This window comes from Sminthopsis crassicaudata, chromosome 3 (assembly GCF_048593235.1).
Source record: "Sminthopsis crassicaudata isolate SCR6 chromosome 3, ASM4859323v1, whole genome shotgun sequence".
NCBI lineage: Eukaryota > Metazoa > Chordata > Mammalia > Dasyuromorphia > Dasyuridae > Sminthopsis > Sminthopsis crassicaudata.
The window spans coordinates 634,335,205-634,353,993 of NC_133619.1; the positions used below are offsets into that span (position 1 = coordinate 634,335,205).

At 43.7% G+C, this 18,789-nt stretch overlaps 1 protein-coding gene across 5 annotated transcripts in view; it reads left to right on the forward strand.

The window, feature by feature from the left end:
* The window catches only part of NADK (NAD kinase), a 51,722-nt gene that overhangs the window by 6,698 nt on the left and 26,235 nt on the right, over positions 1-18,789 (forward strand). Inside the window, exon 1 of one of the 5 annotated variants that reach the window (XM_074306529.1) lies at positions 2,085-2,193. The exons of 1 other annotated variant lie outside the window; for it this stretch is intronic. The gene's annotated coding sequence lies outside the window, so the exon portion shown is untranslated. Of the gene's footprint in view, positions 1-2,084; positions 2,194-3,272; positions 3,500-5,553; positions 5,771-9,260; positions 9,335-18,789 lie in introns of those variants that run through there. 3 more of the 5 variants (XM_074306526.1, XM_074306528.1, XM_074306530.1) reach the window with 3 other exon arrangements.

Here is an 18,789-nt window from a genome sequence, read left to right on the forward strand (position 1 = left end):
AGATGTTAGTCCAGGATTTGTGAATTTCAGCTTCATTCTGTTTGCTATTTCTTAATAAGGAAAGGAGGACCCAAGCTTTATATCCGAGGCTTGATGCCTTTCCCACCAAATACTAGATCCATAATGAATAACAGGTAACAAAGAAACCCATTTATTCAAGTCAAAACAAAAATCAGAGCAATCATACATAGAAGAACATGCTAGGCAATTCAGAGTGAGGGAGTTCTTCCACTGAAAGCAAGGAAGCTCAGCCAAGAATTGAATTGAGGGGGCAGCTAGGTGGCGCAGTGGATAGAGCACCAGCCCTGAATTCAGGAGGACCCGAGTTCAAAATCTGGTCTCAGACACTTAACACTTCTTAGCTGTGTGACCTTGGGCAAGTCACTTAACCCCAGCCTTAGAAAAAGGGGGGAAAAAAAAAAAAGAAGAATTGAGTTGAGTAACTGAGAGACTTAGATCTCACCCGAAGGGAAGTTCCTTAATATGTCTAGTGTAGCAAGCTGCAGAGAGGGACCTGATGCAGACTGTTCACTTCTCATGTGGGTATCTCCTAGTCCGATTCTCCCTTCAGCAGCCTGAAGTGGGATTGCCACCATCCATGTTTATCCAGGAGCCTGAAGTGCCTGACGTGGATACAAAGACTAGGAGTATCTCAAAGTCAGTCTCCTCTTGGCAACCCCCTCCCCATAAGTACAGGACGTTAATCTCCTCCAAAGAGGGGAAAGTCCCATACCAGTGAGTTTTGGAATTCAGATGGTACCTCTAATTCATTCTTACAATTCAACGAGACACGCTAAGTGAGCATCTGCAGCTAGGTGGCGCTATAATGGATAAATGGCCTGGAATCAGGAAGATGAATCTTTCTAAGAAGAAATCTGTCTTCATGTACTAGCTGCTGTGAACCAGCTTGCCTCAGTTTCCTCAACTGTAAACAGGAGATATTGACAGCCCCTACCTCCAAGGGCTTTGATGAGGATTCAATGAAATAACACTTGCAAAGTGTTTAGCACAGTGCCTGGCATATAGGGGGTGCTATGTAAATTTTAGTGATTACCAGTGGTGCAATGGCAGTTATAAATCTGCCATCCAGAGTGCTGAAGTCCAAAATGATGCAGCCAAGTAGGAAATGAGATGCACATTCAAATACATTTAAATGTACAAAAAGAAATATATTCAAAGTAGTTAAAGTAGTTTAAGAGGGAAGGCATTAACAGCTGAAGGGCTCAAAACAGGGAGCCCTTCCAGAAGGGAGGTGAAGGTGAGAGGTCAGTCTGCACAAAGACGTGTGTGTGTGTGTGTGTGTGTGTGTGTGTGTGTGTGTGTGTGTGTGTGTGTGTGTGTGTGTGTGTGTAAGTAAGTGTGTAAACCAGGAAGAGGAAATAAAGTCCTATGAGACAGGAGAAATGTACTGGGACTAGTATTCTTCCTCTCTTTAGAACAATTTTTTTTTCTTTTTAAGAAAAACAGGCAAAAAACTGATCAATTCATCAAAAAAATCTGACATCTGCAGATTTTGTGTACTCCTACTCCACCCCCACCCCCCACGAAGGAACAAGGGAGATGTCTTCTCATAATTTACTCTTTGTAGAACCAACATTGTTTCATGGTTTATTATATTATATAGTTTAACGGCGGGTCTCTGAAAAAGTAAAAATTAGCCTCACTCATAGGGCAACGGAGAGCCATATGGTGGTATGAACAGGAACTAGGAATGAGAGAATAGTAAATACTGCTAAATGCTACATTATCAACAAAGCTAATCCAATTGATAGGGTGGAGATTCGGATTCTAGGAAGGAGCTTTCCCTCTAGTAAAGCGGTACTTATATCCCCCGGGTCTCCGGTTTCTCTCCAGAGACCCAAGCATCCACCCACTGAGAGCATAGGAAGAAGTGTGTGCCCTTTGGAAGGTCAGGGAGATTATGATTCGGGCTTTCCCTAACGGGCAGCCCACCTACAATTCCCTTACAAGAAGAGTGATTTGATCTTGAGGATTGGAGATTAATGGATTGGCTGTTTTGGGATCCACCCCTTTGCCTTGGGTCTCTAAAAGGGAGAAGAGGTTGCTGGTAATTGTTCCTTTGAGGAAACCTCCTGGAGGAATATCTCACCAGGAACAGAACTTCGTGCGACACCGAATCTCCGAGGAAAGAGCCAAGCCAGCCCTTTGAGGACTTTGCCCTTTGCTGCCACTGTGAGTTACCGCAAGCGTCTTCAGGAAGGGAAGGGGAAGCCTCTAGAAAACGAATGAACTGAAACTTGGGTTGTAGAGACCGGGGCCTGTACAGATTCCTGGGCCGGGCCGGGCCGGGGAGCCTGGGAAGGAGATGGTGTGGTTTTTGTGGTTTTAGTGTCCGCTGCTAACTTGCCTAGTGTCTGATACATTGTTACCCCGAGTGCTTGCAAAGGGCCAGTGCCCTTTGAGATGAGTTGTATTCTGAGGGCTGGGAGGGGACAAAGTAAAGCCGTTATAATTGGTGGAGCAGCCTCCCTCCGCCTGAATGAGCATGGAACTGGAGTTACAGTCCTGTGTCAGGCGCTTTTTTCTGCCTCTTTCTTTATATGGGAGACGCAGACCGTCACCGGGCTTGGAGTCGGCAAGACTCGACTTCCCGAGTTCAAGTCCGGCCTCAGATCCTTGTTGGCTGTATGATCCTGGGCTAGTCACTTGTCTCCGCTGGAGATGTAAATGAGCTGGAGAAGGAAAAGGCAAAATACGCCAAGAAAACCTCAACTAGGGTCTCGAGGGGCCCCACACTACTGAGAATAATTTACTTTGTAGGGGGAGATGGGTAATGTGCAAGGTCAAGGAGCAGAGGCCAGACAGGTCAGGGCGGGGCCCCTGCTGGGGTGTGCCCCCACCGTGGAGCACCTGATTTTGCCACGGCCGTAGTTTCTTGGGGTTGTATTCCCCGCTGACGGGCCGGAAGTACACAGTAGGCGCCTAAGCTATGCGGGTGGTTTCGGGGGAGGAACACTCCAAAAGGCGGGGCTGGCCCGGCGACTCTGCGGAGCACGATGACGAAATCTGCCAATACCAGTCATCCCGGGCTAGGCTGCGTGGGGCTCGGAGAGCGGAGCAGTTTCCGATCCCAGCCTCAGACCCCGGGACTTTGCGGGATCCGGCGCTGCGCGGGACCCACGCACGAGACCCACGTATGTGTGTGCGCGTGGACGCGCGGAGGGGGAGGGGAGGGGCGCGCGCCCAGGGCCGCACGCGACACGCGGCGTTCCTTCGGCGCTTGCGCAGGGCCGCCCCGGCGCCTGCGCAGTGAAGGCCCGGCCGCAGGCGCCGCCGCCGCCGCTGCCGCTCCGGCTGCTGTCGCTGCTGCTCTGGGCGGCCATGGGGCAGCCGCCGGCCGCGGCGCAGACCTGGAGGTAGCGACGGCGAGCGGCGGCGATCGGGGCCGGCGCGGGGCTGCCGCCGAGCCCCGGGACGAGCCCAGGGAGCGGCCAGGAGGCCCCGGGAATGTAGAGGCGTCGGCGGCTGCGGCCGAGCGGTGAGGAGGGGCGGACGGAGGGCGGGCCTGTGAGGGTCACGGGGCGGGCCCATGGGGTCACGGGGGTGGGACCGAGCCAGCCATTCACTCCGCCCTCCCGAGAGGAGCGTGTCTGTCTGTCCCAGAGACACGTGTGTGTATGTGTCCTTCCCAGAGAAGTGTGTAATGGTCCCTCCTAGAGGAGGAAGTGAGTGTGAATGTCTGTCCAAGAGGATGTGAGTGTCTGAAGGAAGTGTGTGTGAATATCCCAGAGAAGTGTGTGTGAGGGTCCCTCCCGGAGGAGAAAGCGTGGGCGCCTGCCGCCCCCGAGGAGGAAGCGTCTGCTCCCCTGGGAGTCAGCGTGCGAGTGTGAGGGCCTGCCCCTCTGCAGGCGGATGTGATTGTGCGGACCAGGGGGAGTGCTCGGCCCGCTGCCCCCCCCCCCCATGCCTGTCCCAGCTGGGGCTCCCTGGTCGATGCCCCTCTCAGGACAGGGACTGACTAACAGCAGGAGCGCCGGGCTTTACAAACGTTCTCTGGGTTTAAGCTCTGCCGCCCTGGGGGTCGGGGCCTCTGGGGCAGCGCCAGCCGCGCGTTGTGAATGACCCGAAAACGAGCCAGAGTTGGGCTTTGCGGGAGGGCAGGAGCAGGGCGGGCCGGGCCTGTGACCAGTTGGATGGAGCTTTCTTGGACACCAGCCCTGATGGAGATTGTTTTACAGCTTTGGGAGGTTTTTTTTTTAATAGGGTGTGAAATGTAGCCTTGAGGTAAAGTTAGAAATCTGAGCAGCCCCTCACTGGCTCCGGGCCGGGCAGGGTTTGTCCATTAAGTTCCTGGGCTACTGTTGGGGGAGTTCTGTCTGCTGGTGCAGGAGTCGTGCGGGCAGAAAAATCGGTCAGCCCGGAAAAAAAAAAAAAAAAAAAAAAAAAAAATCGGTCAGCCCGGGACCAACCTGATGATTCTGGCTCTCCGCGGAAGGAAGAGCAGGACGCGTAGCTGTCACCGGCTGGACACCAGCCTCGCATCTTGCTGGGGTCCCCCTGGGCTCTCTCTGGGCAGGTCAGAACCCACTTGGCACCAAGGTACTCCCAAAGGAGCCCGACGCTAACAAAAAATGTCACTTCCTATTCCTGGTATAATAGTCTGTCTCAGTACAGTATGAATTAGCTGCCTCTTTGCCCAGGGCCTACAAGACATGCCATTTAAATTAACTCATCTTTATAACTGAGCAAGCATTTGCCGAGCACTGACTGCGCCAGGCATCGTACCCAGTGCTGGGGGAGATGGAAGCAGAAGCCCCGTGTTCATGGAGTGTGTGCACATTAATTAATGAGAGCCCAGACCTGCAGACCTGGGTGTCTATGGGCTGTAGACATCCCATACAAAGTGGCCTTGAAGAAAACCAGGGATTCTGGGAGGCAGAGGTGAGGGTGGAGGGCACAAGAGCCTGGTGCACTGGTGAAGCCTAGAGTCTCAGGAATTGCCCAAGCCCCTGTGGAGAACCAGAGAAAGGGCAGGAAGTGCCAGAGAGGATGGGGGGTGGGGGAGTAGCTGGGCAGAGGTTTGGGACATTGAGGTTTAGACCCTGGGAGATGAAAAAGATGGGGGCACCTCAGGGGTTTGGAAGGGAAAGTCAGGGAGCCAGAAAAATCTGGATTCAGATCCCTCTTCTGTGGTTCTGGGCCAATCATTGATGCAGCCTCTGGGGCCTCCTTTGGGAAAGTCAGGGAGTTGGGCCAAATGACTTTGAAGGGCCTTGTCAGCCCCGACGGGAGCTTCAAATTTACTTCAAAATGACCCCAGTTGAGATTCAGGAGAGAGCAGGGTCGCTGCCAGCTTTTTGGGTTTCCCCAGCATGTCTTTAAGGAGCCTGGACTTGTGGATTCATGCTCAGCAGTGGTCCCCGGAATAAGAGGGAGCTTTCAGATCCTGCCCCCAATGTTGGAGCTCTAGCATACAAATGCAGATTTGCGTCTGGGAATTTTCCTACTCCTGCTTTCTTTTCAGTCTCCCTGCTAGTAGTCCAGAAAGAAGTGGACTTTACCCTTAAGGAGGTTGTTATTGAAATCTTTTATTTTTATGTTGCCTGGGTTTCCCTCAGGATCCCCTCCTTTCTCTTCCTTAACAAAGAATTTTATTCATGGAGAAAAACAGGAAGAAGAGAAAAAAATCAGTCCCAAATCGCCAGCACATGGGAAAAGCACCGCCAGTGTAGACGAGCTGGGCACGGGCAGGCGGAGGCGCACCTTCTCGGGGCCCTTCCTGGGGCCCAGCCTCTCGGAGCCTTGCCAGGTGGGCTTTGCTTGTTTTCTGGTGCTGCTCTGCGTTTGCGTTGTCATCTTCTTTGTGAATTGCCGGCTTTCTGGCCGTGCTCGCTCCCTTTTGCAGAATTGATGTCAGATTCATTTGTTCTTTCTGGCGGCGCAGCAGTTTTCCATTCCATTCTTTCCCTACCGGGGTTTGTTTAGCCGGCATCCACTTTGTTGGCAACTTTTTGCAAACACAAAAAGGGCTGCTATAAATGTTTTGCTGGAGATGGGTGGAGCCCCTGTTTCTTTCTTTTCTGAGTGACCTCCTTGGTCTAGCTCTGGAATCTGACTTAAAGGTTATGAACATCTGAGTCACTCTCTCTGCGTTAATTCCAAATTTGTTTGGAAATTTACAATTATTATTGATGTTCCTGTCTTTCTACCATAGAGCGTTCTATCTTTTCTCATTTTTGTTGGGTTTGAGGGGAAATCTCGTTGTGTTACTCTTTTCCCGTTCTTTCACATGTTTATTAATGATTTGAAAGTCTTTCGGACATTTCTGTTGAGAATAGTTTTTGTTCTACAGACATTTATTAAGTACCTGCTGTGTGCAAGACTTCATGTTGAAAACTGAGTTAGTGAATCCTCAGGCACTATTAGTAATACAGAATTAGTCTACATGTGTTCTAGGTTTGAAGCTGTTTGGAAGTCCCGAGGACAGATTGGTAACAATATATTTTTATTAAGTCTTATCAGTCCCTGAGCTCTCCGTAATGGCTCTCCTTGGCAAGTTAACTTATTGTTCTTTAAGGGTTGTGAAGTTCTATGTGACTACAGGTCTCTGACTACCCATAGTCTCCGTATCAGCAGGGAGACAGTTTCATCTGGTCTTTTGCCCTTTAATTGCAGGAAAAGGGTGTGCCCAAAAGCTAATACAAAATACCAGGGGCAGTTTTCCTTTCCTGACAAATGAAGGTTCTAGGGACTCCAGGGTTTTTTTTCCCCCCCTACAAAAGCAATTAGATTTCCGTTTAGATTTGATTTTCTATAATGATTTAAAACTGTTTTCTGTTGACCTTTTCCTGAAACATTTGTTTAAATTTAAACAGATTCAAATTGTGTCTTGGAAAAATTTATGTTAGGATTATATTAATTACTGTAACATCATTATATTTCATTGCCCTAATGATAATAACATTTTTTTAAATCTCCATGATTATGTTTATTTTAACTTAAAAAAATTTTTTTTGATGACACTTTTGAAGATATCCCTCCACCCCCACCTTTTAAAAGATAGATTAGCCATTTTATTTTCCTCTTGAAGTGTTCCAGAGTCTTGATGAATGGATAGCTTTCAAAAACAATTTGTTTCAATAACTCTTGAGATTCACCTTCTCTCCTTCCCTCATTGAGAACACAAGAAAAAAAATTATAAACATGTAGTCAATTTCAACAAATTTCTATATTAGCCATGTCCAAAAAAATTTTATTTCATGTATTCTGAGCTCATCTTTTAGAAAGCAGGTGGCGTGTTTCATCATTAGGCTTCTGGAATCCTGGTTGGTCATTTTTCCAATATGAGTTCAGCACAAAAGTATTTCATCACATTTATATACCATAACTTGTTCATCTCTCCAATTTATAGGCATTCTCTCAGATCCCATTCTTTGCCACCTCCTCAAAAAGAGCTGTTTTTGTGCATCCTTAGATGTGTAGGTCTAATCCTTTCCTAAATTTTATCTTTCCTTTAATTCTCCTTTCTTCCCATTTCACTTTTCCCTCCCCTTATAACTGAACTGTATTTCTATATCCAACTTTGTATTGTATAGTATTGTATAAACTTTGTCAAATTTAGATGATAGTGAGGTTTAAAAGTGTATATATATATATATATATATATATATATATATATATATATGCACCCAGATTATGTGAGTTAATTTCTCCTAAACTTCTTTCTCTCCCTTCCCCTCTGTGTATTCCTCTTTCCTTCATATTCATATTTCCTTCATATTCCATTCTTAAGATCATCAAAATGTAACAGAATGATTCCCAGGTCTTATTTCTTCAGATCCTGATGATGGTAGATTTCGGGGAAGGGGGGTATATATAGATGATCTCCCCATATTTAGATATTAGCATTTTATCCTTAGTCTTTTATAATTGTTCATTCTTACTTTTCTTTTTATATTGTTTTTCTCTTGCTTGAACCTCAGAGTTTCTCCCCAGCTCTGATCTTTTTGTCAGGAATGCTGAATAAAATATTTTTGACTATAAGCCTATATTATTTTTGGAATATTGTGTTTCAAATTCTCTGCTCCTTTGTAGTAGTATGTTATCTACTAATTTTTTTTTTCTTTGTGACTTTGTAGTATATTTTCTTTGACTTGAAGAGCTGGATTTTTGGCTGTTATAGTGCAGGGAGTTTTCATTTTGGGATTTATTTTAGGAGATAACTAGTGAATTTTATACTTTTACTTTGCTCCCTTATTCTTGAAGATCTGGACAGTTGAATTAAAAAATTCTTGAAATATGTCTTAGCTTTTTTGGTCATGTATTCATATAGTCCACTACATTTTCTTTTTTTTTTTCCTTGAATTTTTTTTTTTAATATTTCTTGTTGCTTTATGAAGTAATTGGCTTCTGTTTGGCACAAAAGAAATGAAATTTTGTCCAAGCAATAAACTTTTTAAAAATTAAAATGGACCAATCTGGTTTTCCCCCAATAGTATTTTATTTTTCCAAAAACGTGTAAAAATAGTTTTCAACAATCATTTTTGTAAAACTTTGTGTTCTAAATTTTTTTCTTTCCCTCCCTTACCTTTTCCCTTCCTCCCAGCAAGCAATATGAGATAGGTTAAATATATGCAGTTCTTTTAAACATATTTCCATATATGTCATGGTGGTGTGCCAAACTGTTAAATTACTTTTCTAATTCTTCTCTCATTTCTTTTTATTTTTCCCTTAAGTACTCTAATGTATAAAAATATTTTAAAAGCTCTTTTTAAAAGTTCATGCTTCATCTCTTACAGTAATTTTAGTTGAGTTTGCACCCAAGCTGTGTTTTTCTCTGAGGTAATGCTTATAATTTTCTTCTGGATTTATACCTTGAGTATCCCTGCCCCCCCTAATAGCTCTTTTGGGTTGAATTCTTGTTTTATTTGCCTACTACCCCTGCCTACTTCCTAACTTTGGACTTAATGTCAGGGCTGAGCTCTGCCACACTTCTGGAAGGAAGGTCTGGGTTGGTCCTGTTGCTGCTTTCTTGGGTGTTGGATTTATTGTTCTAGCATCTCAGGAACAGACTGGGGACTTGAGAGCTCTGGAAATAATCTGATCCTGGGCAAAATGTTATTGCTGCCCTCATGATCTGAGCTCCACAAGTCTCTGACCTGGATTTGGGTCTATACAAGATTGGACTGCAGCTGGACTCTGGCCCATCAGTCAGCTGGAAAGTCTGTTGGTTCAAGAGGGAAAGAATTGTCGGCTGCACCTTTGGTCAGGTATTGCCCTCCCTTGCTGGCAGGGATTCTTCTGCCAGTTGTTGCTGTTGCTGGCTTCTGATCTTCCTTTGTCTCAGTACTTCACTCAGGGCTTCTTTACCCAGGTATGCTACTCCTATACAAGGATCCTCTTCTCATTTAGCCCCAGCTCTTTGACCTAGAACCAGCATGTAGGCAACAAAGCTTCTAGGTGGTACATTGTGGTGCCCTGGTAAAAGTTTGGGGTGGGGCCCTTAGACTGTCTACCAGTTCCTTTTGTGTTGGGGTGCCACCCCTCCTTGGGTGCTAGAGTGTTCTGTTTATCCCCACTCTTGTCCTCATTGCCCCCAGATCTCCCCATCTGTCTCTCTGTAAAAAGCTAGGATGGACAAATGATGCATTGTGGACTTTTTCTGATTTCTTCTTTGGGGTTTGTTATGGTACATTTTCCATTTTTTTTTTTTAAAGGAATTATTTTCTTCATTGAGTTTTTATATCTTTTACCATTTGGACAGTTTGAGTTTTTTAGTTGTAGTTTTCTTTAGTATTTTTGTGCCTCATTTACCAAGTTGTCAATTCTTTTTTCCTAATTTTCTTGCATCACTCTCATTTCTTTTCTAAGTTTTTCCCCTTATCACTTTCTTTAGCTCTTCCAGGAATTGTTATTGGACTTGGTAATAAACAACATTTTGCTTTCCCCTCCCACACACTTTATGGCTTTGTTTGTAATTGTTTTCACATCATTGTTTCCTTTTGGATTTGTTTTTGATATTCCCTTTCACCATGGTAGTCTTTTAAGGACAGGGTTTTTTGGTTGTTATTTGCTCATTTTTCAAGCCTGTATCTTGTCTTTGAACTTTGAATTTTTTTTAAACTATGTTGAAATTGGGCCTATTTGGAAGTTACTAAATTTTCTGTGCTTCCAAGATGGTGTATGTAATCTGAGTCAAAACTGCCCTCCTTGAATACATGCTGGTCCTTACTCAGTAAGGACTTCTCTTCTACAGCCATGAATACTGGTGTTCCTCTCTGTCCTGAAATTGTAACCAGAAACCTTGTACCCTTGCACCTGCGAGCACTTCTGCTGCCTTGATCTGGAACTAAGAAACAGGTAATGGAATTGCCAGACGGCGTCCAGTCCTGCTTCCAGTGCTAGCACAAGTGTCCTTGTAATCTCTTTCTGACCAGTTTTCTGACCCTTTTGCCATCTCTGGAAAGAGAGCTCCAGAGGTGGCTGCTGTCATTGCTCACTGGTACTGCTGCTTATGTGCACTCTGGGTTGGCACGGATCCCAGTGTCCCAGACTTCCTGAGTTGTCTTGGACTGGACCCTTGTTGGCTCTGCCACTTCAAGAGTTACAGGGCAGTGCTGGGAGGGTTTGGCTGGAATCCACTATTTTCCATTCCAGTCCGTTCATTTCCTAGATGTCTTTGGAGGAGATTGTGGAGGAGAATGCCCCTCCTTGGGTCTGCCCGGGATCTGTAAGTGATCTTTGGGGCTAATGTTCAAGGATGGCCCTTCACAAGACTGAATGAGGGCTGGGTGGATAGCACAGCTCAAGCCGGACTGCAGTTTCATTGTAGCTTAGGTGGCATGTGGGAGTCGAACATACCAGCCTCATGGATGTCCTTGGTGGCCACAGCTTCCATGTGGCATGTGACTCACTTGTTGATGGCTGTGTTCTTATCTTTGGCCACCCAGTTGGCACACTGTTGAGTTGCATGTGGTCAGGGCCCTTCTGGGATACCAACTAGTTCGTCCTCATTGTCCTCTTATGAGGGAGGTTCCCATGGCCCTGATCTTCCCAATCCTCCAGGATGTTTTTTCTGGTGCTCACCACAGTGAGTTTTTCTTGTATTGTTGGTTCCATGGCCTTTGACATATTTTTGAAAGTTTAGGAATCCTGCCTTGTCCATTTTGTTATATTTCCTCTCTCTCCTGTGTCTCACATGGTAGATATTCAGCAAATATTTGTTGAATGGCATTTTTCTGCCTTCACGTGCCTCAAGGTCCTATGTTCAGTTACAGCTTACAAACATATCTCTTGAGAGTTTCATTATAAATACGCTATCATGGAAAAATGTTCTAAAATCTACAGTTCTAAATGATAGATTCCTAGATTGGCCCTGAAAAGCCTGTTGAGAAATCACAAAATGTAGCCAAAAGAACATACTATTTTGTAATGGAGAAAAACACCTCCATTATTTATATATAGCATCTCAGAATTTAATCATTTTACGGAGTAGAAAATACTGTTGAAATATTAGTAATTATAACAAATTAATGTATTTGTCTTAAATCCTCATCCTTGATCAAGAACAGGTGTAAAGTCAAGCAAGAGAAACACGTGGCGCTCTTCATGATTTGAAGAAGGCTTTTCTAGGACACGAGGTTGTTGGTGATACTTGGTTCAAATTTTGCTTTAAGACTAAACTTATAGACATAATTCAAGGGAATGTGTTAGACCTTGAGGATAGAGACCCCTCCTCCCAAAGGGTATTTTCCCCCCAGAAAAATAGGCTTCTATTAGCTGACTTTGCACATCTGCAGTGAAAGGTTGGGAATAGTTGCTCCTTAATTACTCTATTTAATGTTGGAGGTCATCAGGGCTAAGTGATTTACCTGTGGTCACTCAGCTAGTCTGTCCTTTTAATTCCAGGGCTGGTGCTCTGACCATTGCACCACCTTCAGCTGGATCAAAAGATCAATGCAATTCTGTCTTTTCTTCTTTGAGAAATAAAACTGTTTTCACCTTGTGAAGGAATGCCCTCTCAATAGTGCCTCATATAAAGAAGGTCCTTAATGTTTGAATCGAGTTGCCTCAGGTGTGGCTGTGGTGGCCATAAGCTGGAGTCTCCAAACCCCTCTGTCTTTAATAGTTGTGTCTCTGTTGTGTTCTCTCCGATCTCCTGCTGGGGCTCATTGTCTCCCACAAACGATGCCTAATGAAATCACGTGGATAATGGATCAGCTTAGCCTTCATATCCCCTTGTTACTGCTCCCCACATCTGGAGAACTCTCTGACTTCCCTAATGTGGTCTCTCCGTGACACAGATGACCTGCTTTCCATCCCTGGCAACTCTTGTTCAGGCTCCTGTAACCCCGGAAGGGCTCTTATGTGTGCATATTAGTGGGGTCAGAGGAGAGGAAAGGAAAGATAGAGACTCCGGATTGCCCAACTGGTCAGTTCCACTTGGGTTCCCAGAGAGCTAGCTCCTACTCACAGGTGTTATTGTTTGTCCTTTGCTTTTGAAGAGAATCCTGACATCAGGGAGGGGGGGCCATGATATGCAGATGAATTGGATTGCAGTGAGGGAGGGCTGGCAAGGTCACCTGCCTCACTTTCCTCTCCAGAGCTATCTGAGTCCAGAAGCAACATAGCGATCAGGTCCAGAGATGGCCCTGGAGTCAGTGGGAGACTTAGCCTTTTTAAGCTAAGGTCTTTAACAGGTTTGACATGTTATCACCTTCCTGAAGTCCGATCTTCAAGAACAAAGCACAAACAACAGCCTCTGTTGAGTAGAAGTAGGAGCTGTTTCACTGGGGACCCTATTTAAGGATAACAGAAGTCCCACTTAAGTGATGATCACTTGTCAGTGCTCCTTCCTGCTTGTCTCCTGGAGTGGTTTGTCAACACCCCTCCCCATGGCCCTCCCAGCTACCCAGGACAAGGACCTATCAGCATTACCAAAAGAATCACAGTTTCCCAAAATCATTCTGGCCCACTCTTGTGTTCCGTTGGGAGCCCAGTTCATAATTCCTTTAGAGTGTCTTTCCATGTATAGGAACTCTGGGTGGTATACAGCTGAGCTTGTTGGTCTGTATGACACAGCGTTCTGTCCCTGTCCCTGGTCAGGCACTTTCATCCCAATTTTGTGTCTGTTTCAGGGTTTCTAGCACAGAGCAGGGGCTTCATATTTTCTAAGCTAATATAATTTCTTACTGTTTATTGTATAGATAGCTTTTTCTACCATTAGCACAATATATATATATATATATATATAAATATTGGATTTGAATTAATGTATGGGTATTAAGACAACAAAAAATAAAAAGCCTCCTTTGATTTGAAAACAATAAAGAGGGGCAAGTTTTCCTCATACATTCTCTTCACTTCCAAAAAATATTCCAAGGCAACCTTGCCAATTAAGAATCTCACAACCAGATGTTCATAAGGTTGTTTATGGTTTTTTAATTAAATATGTGGGTCCTGGTTTTTATAGTAAACTACAAAATCTGTGCTATCGGAAGTCTGAATGCACTTGAAGGAAGTCAGAAATTTGATTTAAAAAAAAATATATCATTAAGCCAAACACACACCTTGGTTAAATGCAATTGAAGCCTAGTCATATTAAACATTGCTAAAATGGAACAGGGAAAACTCAGTTCAAGAAACTGCTTTTTTTGTGTTTAATGGCATTATTTTCTAAATTATGTTATTTTTAGTCATCATACTCATTCTAGTCTAGCAAAGACAGAGAGCTTCTGGAATAGTTCAGCAATAAACATGAATGTTCTTTTAAAATGAAGCTTTTTTTTTTTTTTTTTTTTTTAGTTCCTTCAAAAGTAAACTCTTTTTTGCCAGTAAAATTCAAAGCTAAAAAATGCATAAGGTTATCTTTGGTGATGGTGGTTTCAGTTCTTCATTTGTTTGGCCTAACATGGCATGATGGGAAGAATCCTGGCCTTGCCCTTGGGATCAGGCAGCCTGATTTTGACATCTTGGCTCTGATCCTGGATCATCCTGCTTAGTCTATTAGCTTTTTTTTTTTTCTCCTTAAAGGGGGAAAAACTGTATCTTCATTCAACACAATTAGTTTCTCATGCTAGTATGTATGTAATTTCATGTATTTAAAATCACGATTCTAAAAATGCATAGGCCAACCGATAGAAAAGATCAAGAACCATTGTTCTAGTTATTTACATTTTTAAAATTATTCACATTTATTTTGTAGTCAGCAGTCTTCAACCAACTTTTTTAAAATAATATTTTATTTTTCCAAATACTCATAACTAAAATTTTCAACTTTTTTTTTTTTTTTTTTGCTCAAAATTCATTTTTGTAAAGACTTTTTGTTCTAAATTTCTTTCTCCCTTAACTCACTCCCCCCCTCATAAAATAGCAAGCAATCTGATAAGGGTTAAATATGTGCAACCCTTTTAAACATAATTCCATATTTGTCTGACTATTTTTGTCTATTAAAAATTTTATAATAGCTTTTTATTTTTCAAAATACATTCAAAGATAGTTTTCAGCATTTGCCCTTGTAAAACCTTGTATTCCATATTTTTCTCCCTCCCTCCCCACCTCCCCCCTTCCCTGTACATGAAGGAATCCAATATATGTTAAACATGTACAATTCTTCTAAACATATCTTCACATTGATCATCAGATTGTTATTCTTAAAGCTACCCAAGTATGTATTTTAGTGAAGGAAAAGAACATAGCAAACAGATCAGGAGTTGCTGGATACTTGACCATTTGAGGTGGGAAAATGAAGAGTTTTGTCAAAACATGGAAGTGTGATGTAACTTATTTTCCATTTATTGTCATCTACAACCTGTGAATATATTGGAACACTGTATTTTTCTTTTTCTTTTTATAGCTTTTTATTTACAAGATATATGCATGGGTAATTTTTCAGCATTGACAATTGCCAAACCTTTTATTCCAACTTTTCCCCTCCTTCCCCTCACCCTCTCCCCCAGATGGCAGATTGACCAATACATGTTAAATATGATAAAGTATAAATTAAATACAATATTGTATACATGTCCAAACATTTATTTTGCTGTACAAAGAGAATCGGACTTTGAAATAGTATACAATTAGCCTGTGAAGGAAATCAAAAATGCCGGCAGACAAAATTAGAGGGATTGGGAATTCTGTGGAGTGGTTCATATCATCTCCCAGAGTTCTTTCGCTGGGTGTAGCTGGTTCAGTTCATTACTGCTCTATTGGAGCTGATTTGGGAACATTGTATTTTTCTACTTCCAATTATTGTTTGACTTAGCAGAGGAATTCATGAAAAGACCAGTATTTCAGAACTCACATTTTGTTTCCATAAATAACCCACAGGTAATTCCAGGTTTTGGTGACAAAATTTGTTTTTTATTCTTACATGATATAGAAAGTCGTGTTGGGCTTGGAGTCAGGAGGACCAGGGTTTAAATCTTGACCTTGATGCTTGTTAACTTTGAGACTTTGGACTAGTTACTTAAGTCCTCTGGGCCTCAGTTTTAGGATTGGACCAGCTGGCTTCTGAGGTCTTTGAGATCCAGTCCAGCCCTAAATCCATAAACTCTGAGTTTGGGAATTTATATATCTGTGAGCTATAATGCAAAAGAGCTAAGTGTCTTGATGCTTTAAACAGTATAAAATCTTATCCCCAGATTTCAGTTCTGGGAGTTCCTACTTTATTCATCCTATTAATAGATAGTTAAAATAAATATAGAACCTGAGATAGCTATCAAGGACAGAAGTGAAAAAGAAATATTATAGCTAGTAATCTCAGGGGCAGGACAGTAATGGAAAGTGAAATGTAATTCTGATCCTGTCGGAATGAAATGATAATAAAGGCATTTCTTTATTGTTTGTGCTTTTCCCTTCTGTCCTCATAACTATATAACAGTTTCAGCAAACACAGTGAACAGTAAAGCAAATGGAGATTGACAATAGAGCTGTAATCACTCGACAGGATTTATTAGTCACCTTTTATCAAATGAGCTGTTTGCAAAATGCTGTTTCCACCATGTCTGACACATAGTAGACTCTATAAAAATACTTATTCCCCTCCCCTTCCAATGCAGTGACAAAAATGGAAACAGTCCCTGAGCTCAAAGAGCTTACATTTTATGAGGAGAAACTATTATTACACTTAGGTATGTGTAAACTACATATTGACCTAGGTGCCTCCGGGAGAGGAAGTTCAGTGGAGGTCTGGGCACCTGCTCTTTAAGTCTTAGCAGTTGAGGAGGCTCAGTTTTAGGCGTGGGGCAAACTGCCCTGGAAGCCAGGTCTTCCTGATTGAGTCATTTGGTTTTCCCCTGTGCTCTGCTGCCCTCTCTGTGTTTATATGGAGACCATATAAACAACAGAAATAAAGTATTTTCTGGGGAAAGGCACTGAAGGGATCCCAGGAGGCCTCCTGTGGGAGTTACCGTCTGAGCTGATCTTTGAAGGAAACCAGGGATTCCGAAAGTGGGAAGGTGGCCGGAGAGGGACAGCAAGGGTCATGTGTATGAGATCAGAACGGGGGGGGGCGGGGGACGGAATGGAAAGGGACGGTGGGTTAGTGGGAATGCTGGGCAGAGACTTTGTGGAGTCTGATGCTGGACATTAGTGAGGGCTTCACTGTGGAGGACTTGCTCTCAGCCAGTTTGAGTATTCTGTATTATCCTAGAAACAATTGGAAGCCGCCCAGTGTTCTTGAGGAAGGGCTGATGGGATGCGCAGAGATATCCATCCAAGGCTGGCTAGTCCAGCTCCTTTCTCTTATGGCTGGGAGAAATGGATTGAAGGGGCAAAAGATCCCAGCAGAAATGGGAGAAGGAATTGGAGGCTGGCCATGGCAAAAGGACCTCTTTTTCCTCCAGGGACCCAGAGCAGAGAATAGTGTCAATGAAGGGGGGGGGGGAACTCCATGCCTCAAATACAGAGGAGATCTGGTTGAGTCAGAACAAAAATCGACGTGCATATCAGAGCCACAGTTCCAAAGGTACAATGGAGCCCCCCAGTCCAGGAGGGGCAGGGCAGTTTAGGCTGGAAAACCACAAAGGGGAGGGGTTATGGTACAGAATGGACTGTACTCTTCAGAGATAGGTGGGACATAGAAGCACGATGTTTCACAACAATGGTGGGCCACAAGACTGGTTTAAGCCAGTTGTACTGCTCAGCAGGGTGAGCCAGTGAACACTAGCAAAGGCAACTGGGAGTGAGCAAGACTTTTGGCTCATTACAGGCTCCCGATTGTCTCCTTTCAACAAACAAGCTTATTCTCTGTCCCTTATCTGTTGAGTATGATAATAGAGATATAGATATTTTAGTCTCAGGAGTATTTTCACAATAGGTAACAATATAGAGGGATTATGAAATATGCACCTGAGGGGAGGAGGGAGCTTACAAAATGGCCTTAATTTTCTTAGTATAGTAGGAGCTTTGTTCATAAGCAATCCACATCACTTTGAGAATACTTCCACTTGTTGTTTAGTTCTTTGAGTCTCTTCATAACCCCATTTGGGCTTTTCTTAGTAAAGAGACTGGTATGGTTTGTCATTTCCTTCTCCAGTGTGTCCCCATTTTATAGATGAAGAAACTGAAGCAAAACATTGTAAGCGATTGAGGAGCACTCGTCCAGTAAGCATCTGAGGCCGATTTCGAACTTCAGCAGTCCTTCAGGCCCAGTGCTCTCTGGACCAGCCAGCTGCCTGGTGTAGTTCTCCTTGATCGAATATGAACCCATGTGCTCTCACTTCTTTGTGTATCCAGTCTTTGATTCCATCGGGTGCTCCTCTCCTCCCTGTCCCTGGGTGTGACAGTAGTTATAGCTGGAACCAGCATGGGCCGAACCCGCCTGAGGAAGCCCCTCTGGTCCCTGGGTGGCAAACCGGCCCCAAGGGGGCGTGAGTGGTGGGTGTAGCCTCTCCAAGGGAGGCTCAGTCAGCCCAGGAGGACTCTAGGCTGGAGAGTGATACTGCATTCTTCCCCTCCCCCAGCTAGTCATGACATAGCTCTTTTGCTATTACCTTTTTACAGATTAAGAAACAGAGTGAGAGGTTATGGGCCCTTTCTTGGTCACTAGGAAGTGTCTGAGGAAAGACTTGAACCCGGGTCCTCCTGATTCCAATTCAAGCTATCACATAATCAAATCATAAGTAATCATAATTACTGAAAACCTTGTAATTTGCTTTCCTGTGACATAGGTAGAGAATCCAAGTAGCAAGAGGAACAGTCTGGCCTGCTGGATGGAGTGCTCAACTTGGAAGTCAGGAAGATGGCCTACTGCAATTAGCTGTGACTTTGGCCAGTTATCTAAGCTGGCTGAGCCTCCATCTCCTCATCTGGGGATCTTGCCTGGAGACCTTTCTCCAGCAAGGAGTCTGTCCCTCATGCATACGTTAGGATGGCACGGGTGCCTTATACTCAGGGTTCACTGTGGCACAGGTCTCTAGACTCATGGGAGTGTGACAGAGCAGATAAAAGGGGAGGTGTTGACTGTTAAAGGTGCCCTATGACATTTTGTGTTCAGATTTAAATGCAAAACATAATGATTATGGAAATATATTGAGAAGAAATACACATATTTGACCTATATCAGATTGCTTGCTGTGTTGGGAAAGGGGGGAATGAAGAAAAATTTGGAACACAAGGCTTTGCTAAGATAAATGTTGAAAACTATCTTTGCATGTATTTGGAAAAATGAAATGTATTTTAAAAAAATTTAAATAAGCAAAAGCATGGATATTGAGAGGAACAAAGATCAGTTTGACTTCACCAGAAAGTGAAGAAGTGGAAGATTTGTAATAGGGCTGGAAAGATGTGTCAACTCAAGGTTTCACCAGGCTTAAAAGCCAAAGAGGA